We start from the raw sequence: 5,689 nt of genomic DNA, 5'->3' as shown, positions 1-5,689 counted from the left end.
CCCTCTGGCGATGTTCTGATTACACTTCCCCTCAGTGTCATTTTTCACAAAACTGACATTCCCAGATGCGCTCCCATCTAGAGAGATGTGGTCGGCAGTCTCCCCTTATGCACCTTCACATGTGAGACCCCAGACAGGGTGGGGCTGGGAGGGGGGGCCTGATCTGAAGGGAGAACCGGGAGCAACTCAGTATTTTTGGTGTCTTTGCAAATCTACATGCAATCTGTATTTGTACATGTGCCAGTAAACACGTCTACACCACAGAGCAGAGATCAAACTCTATTTCCTGCTTTTTCCATTTAACTTGGTATGTACCTTTCCCCACATTATTAAAATCATTGGAAGAGATGACTTTAATAGCTGCATAGCATTCCATGATATGGATGTATTTAGTGAATTTAATAATTTCCCAATTTTTGGACATTTAGACTGTTCTCAATTTCTTGGCACTCTCAACTCTAGCCCTAGAACTAGCTAACCATGACCTTCCCCAAGTCATCTGGCGGATGGAGAGAAGAACTCACCTCACAAAGATCCCCTTTTATAACCTGTGGAAGTGATTTCTGAACAGTGAAAGCCCTGAGTGATGTCAAGTTCACTCCCCTCTCCCTTTCCCGGCTCACAGCAAGGGCAGGCTCTGCCTGTCCGGCTAGAACAGATCCTCAGAAAAGGGATCCCTACCTTCTGGGGGTGGTTTTCTGCTCCTCCATGTTTCTCCAGCCACCTCCAGGGGCCGACTTGGAGGCTCAGGAGTCCTGGAAGGCCATGTGAGGAAGCCCATGTCTTGTCAAGGGGCTGGCCGCTCCCGACATTCAGAATGAGAATGTGGATGGAGACAGGGACAGAGATCTCTGGGAACTGGGTCGCATGCTGGGCTTGTGGGAACCTGTAGTTTTAGAAATAGAGGACTCATGGGCTGGGGGAGGGCTGGAGGTTGGAATTGATCCTTGGGAATGTCTTCTATCAGCCTGTCAGGGAGATACTGTTGTTAATGCCCATTTTACAGATGAGGAAGCTAGATCTCAGAGAGTTTCAGGTCAACCAAGGATGTACAGCTAGTGGGGGCGGAGCTGGGGTTCCTCTTGCTCCCTACCATCTGACACAAAGCAGGCTGCCACCAGTGTCCAGTGACTGCTCCTCATGTGGCTCAAAGGTGGTCAGAAAAGAAGAGTCACCTGCATGGGGCAAGTTCGGGAAGACTTCTGGAGGAATGGGCCTTCAGCTTGGCCCCCTATGTGGGTAGAAATGGTCCAGGGGCTTACTCCTGGCTGCACTTCAGAATCATCTGGGGGAAGTCTAGGTTCCTAGGCCCCACCTACAAAGATTCTGGTTTCATTGTTCTGAGCTCGGGCAAGGACATCAGTGTATTTTAGAAGGGTCCCAGGTGACCCAATGTTTAGCCAGATGGCTGAGCAGACAGAAGCGGGTCCCTTAGTGAGGACAGGATGTACAGGTGGCCAGGGCAGAAAAAAACCTGTGAGGAGCCAGGACAGGGCCCCCGTCTCTGAGTGGGGTCAGTGTGAGGCCTGTGGGCCGGTCAAGGCCAGAAGGGCTTGCCTGTTTTACTGATTTTATTTGACATCTTGTGAAACCCCAAGCCACGTTTAGTGGGGTACCTGCTTGGTGCCGGCTCACCGGCTGAAGGTGCCCCGTCCATCCCGTGGGAACCCTCCCAGTGAGTCTCTTCAGCCTGCAGGGAAACACAGGTGTTTGCATTCCGTGATCACATCTGTTCAGGCAATGGGGCCACAGAGGCCAGGCCGGGCCCTCGCTCCTGACATCCGTCGTCACCGTGACCCAGTAACCTGGATTTCCTAGGGCAGGTGGCTCAGATGGTACTGCCGGGGACAGGCCCCAGTGCCGATGGCCATCCGGGAAGCCCCCACTGCCTCCCGCTCCTCCTGGATGGGTCTGTCCCACCCTCTCCCTCCACCGCCTCATTCTGGCCCCGGTTTTTCCTTCACGTTTAGCCTCCTGGGGACAGGGACTGTGTATTTACTGCTTTTTGGTGAATAACCAGGGCCTGAGAATGAATCTAACAGGGGAAAGACAAACAGCACATGAACCCATATAGCCACGAAGGGGCAGAACCAGCTTCCCCCATCCCTCCCTGACCCCTGCCACCTGCCTCCTGGGTCCTGGGGCCAGTGGCTTGTCTCACTCCTTTGTGGGGCCTCAGAGACCAAGAACAAATGAGCGAACAAACACAGACAATTAAAACAAAACAAAATAGGGGCGCCTGGGTGGCTCAGTGGGTTAAAGCCTCTGCCTTCGGCTCAGGTCATGATCCCAGGGTCCTGGGATCGAGCCCCACATCGGGCTCTCCTCTTGGCGGGGAGCCTGCTTCCTCCTCTCTCTCTCTCTGCCTGCCTCTCTGCCTACTTGTGATCTCTGTCTGTCAAATAAATAAATAAAATCTTTAAAAAAAACAATTAACTTTAAAGAACAATTTTTAAAAATTTTCTTTTTGAGCCAAACAGATGAGGGAGAGGAGGAAAGCAGGAATGTTCCTGTTCCCATCGGTGTACTCTCTCTGTCGTGTCTAATCCTGCCTGCAACTCTTTGAGGCAGATGTTACAAACCCAGCCTCATTTTACCCGGGAGATAGCTATGCCCCAGGGGGCCAACCTTGGTGCATGCAGTCATACACCCAGAGCCACGATGTCACCCCAGGTCTGGCTGAACTCCAAGGTCAGCCCCCACATTCCATGGCTGTGCACCTGGCGATACCCCACAGGGAGATAATGAGTTCTGCAGGGAGCCCTGCGTCTTCTAAGTCAAGTCCTGGGTGAATATGGGTGTCAGCTTGAGTGTCAGGGAAGAAGTCCGGAAGGATGCTTGGTTGTTGCCTGGCTCTGCCTCCCAGCACCTTCCCTTGAGCCTCAGTTTCCCCATCTGTAAGATGACTTGGTCGCCCAGTTTCATGATTCTGCAGGAGAATGCAAAGGTATGAATCCGGAAATCAGTTTCTGTAAAGTTCAGGGTTATCCTTCTCTCTCTGGAACATTCCACAGTTGATCTAATTAACCTCAAGGGCTCACACATTTGCAAAGCAGAATTAACGATGCCTTAAAAAGAAAGCTGGAGGGCGCCTGGGTGGCTCAGTGGGTTAAGCCGCTGCCTTCGGCTCAGGTCATGATCTCAGAGTCCTGGGATCGAGTCCCGCATCGGGCTCTCTGCTCAGCGGAGAGCCTGCTTCCCTCTCTCTCTCTCTCTGCCTGCCTCTCCATCTACTTGTGATTTCTTTCTGTCAAATAAATAAATAAAATCTTTAAAAAAAAAAAAAAAAGAAAAAAGAAAGCTGGAGATGGAATATAAGTAACAGCAGCCGTCTTTTTGGAGGCTCAAATGACTGTTTCTCTTGATGATATTTGGGGTGCCTGAAGTCCAGGCAGGAGGATGCTGCTTGGAATTTTTGGAGGCCGTGGCCAGACTCTGGGGCGTGGCACTCACTCTAGTTGGGGAAACAGGCTGACAAAGAGTTCCCCTTTGGCCTGAGCACACTGCCATGGGACAGCCCAGGAGACCGAGGCCAGGGTTCCATCTCTGACACTGCCCCAGCAGGTGGATGGTGCAGACCTTGACCTCAGGCCCGCCTGGGCCAGAGCCTCCACACACGTGATTTCATCTGAGCCTACGACATCCCTCATCATCTCATAGGTGAGGAAACCAGTCACACAACCGTCTGTGACAAGTCCTTTCACTGTCCCCAAGCCCCACAACTACGGATGGTGTGGCTGGGGCACAGGCAGCAGAGGGCACATGTCCGAGTGAGTGGACAAGTTGGGGCCACCTGGCACCCCCGGCCATGCTCTAGGCTGCCACCTGATGTGACTCCGTGCAACTTCTCTAGAAGGCTGGGCAGCCGCAACGCCTCTCCTTCTGAGAGTCTTGGCCTCTAGAGAAGATGACACTGATCCAAGGAGTCAGTCTGCTGCTCCCTCCTCCCATCCCTTCCTGATTCCTGCCTTGTGCAAGGAGAAGATGGCTGGTTTCCTTCCAGACTTCCCTGAAGATTTGCTTCCCTGCCCCGTGGGAGAGGAGACGGCTCCCTGCACCAAATCCTCTCGAACACATTTACAGTAAATGACATACGCCAGCGGAAACTCCACCCCAAGCAAGGCAGCCTTCCCTCCACCTCACCCCCCGGCCTCCCCACTTATTCTAACCCGTGCCAGGCAGCCAGCCCCAGCCAGCCCTTCCAACATTTACTTTGCCCTGGGGGGTGGGGGGGTGGGGACAGCCCAGGGCCTGGCAGTATCTACATGAGCATCTGCTTAACAAAGTATATCTCCCCAAGGACACCCAGAACCAGCTAGAAGGGGCCCCTCATCAGCCGAGGCAAGGCTGTCGGGCCAGGGCGGAGGGCTCTTCCTGTTCACTCTCAGACCAGCTGAGGTCCTGTGTCTCAGCAGTGGGCAGACACCCAGAAAGGTGCTGGGCTCCTTCCTTGCCGTCGCTTGCTACCTGCTGCCTGGCAGCGTTGGGACTCCGTCTGACTGCGTCTCTGGTTTTGCTTCTTTTCTGTTTGCTGTACCCGCACACCAGGCTCCAGAGCCTTCCATGCTCAGGATTCAGGCGTCCGCACCAAATTTTAGTTTCTCCAACTCTGAAAATCCTGGAATCGTCAATCCCGGGGATGTTGGAGCTCATCTGGTCTACCCCTTCCCCATCCTTGGCCCATGGAGATGGGAAGTTCCACGCAGCTGAGTTCATGGTGCCCGCGTCATATGCATGGCTCACTGTTTGTCAGAGCCTGGAGCTCTGGTGGTGGTGGAAGGAAGAAAGGGAGAGAAGTAAGATCCAGCCTGCCTCAGGGACCCCACGGACCCACCGAGAAGACAGGCTCGTGCCCAAGAACACAATTTGGATATGATCCTTGCAGTGTAGGAAGGTGCCTTTCCAGGGTTGCAAACTCGGTGTGAGAGGGTGTCAGGGCCTGAGGACTGGGTTCTGTGACCTGTGGCAGGGGTGTGCCTCGTGCAGTGGGGCCGCCCCTGCTCGGATCTGGGTGTGTGATGACCGGGAATCAGGAAAAGGTTCAGATGAAGGCTGGAGAGGAAGTTAGGGGTCAATGTAGCAGGGGTTTGCCCTTTCGATATTGTTCCTGACTTTCCCATGCCAAATCCCACGTTCTTTGGCAACTGGGCAGAGCAGAGTCAGCACAGCAGGCCAGAGACTGCCATCCTCCGAGAGGCCTGCCCACAAGCCCAGCCCTTGGCTTACACCTGGGAACTTGGATTTCAGAGAGCGCTGCTGTGATTTTCCGAGAAGAAGGGCTCACGGTGCCTACCTAGATCTTTTGTGCAAACAGTACAGTTTATGCCGCAGCCTTGTCTCCTTTGGGGAGTCTGGAATTTTGGTGCGTGTAGGCAGAGGACAACTGTGTGACAAGCCCCCAGTAAACACCCTGGGCGCTGGGGCTCTAATGAGTGTCTTTAGCAGAAAACGTTGCACGTGCGCTGTCATAACACATTGCTGGAGGAGATTAGCGTGTCCTGTGTGACTCTCTGGGATGAGGACTCTTGGAAGCTTCTGCTTGGTTTCCTCCAGTCTTTACCCTGCGCCGGCTTTGCTCTCCGTCCTCACACTATCACAGGTCTTAGCCGTGAGTGTGGCTCACTGTGGGCTGCTGGGAATCCTAACAAATCATCCAAACAGGGATGCGTCTTCCCGCTGGCTGGAGGGC

Source organism: Mustela erminea, chromosome 14 (assembly GCF_009829155.1).
Source record: "Mustela erminea isolate mMusErm1 chromosome 14, mMusErm1.Pri, whole genome shotgun sequence".
Classification (NCBI taxonomy): domain Eukaryota; kingdom Metazoa; phylum Chordata; class Mammalia; order Carnivora; family Mustelidae; genus Mustela; species Mustela erminea.
Note: the sequence above shows the minus strand (reverse complement) of the source record.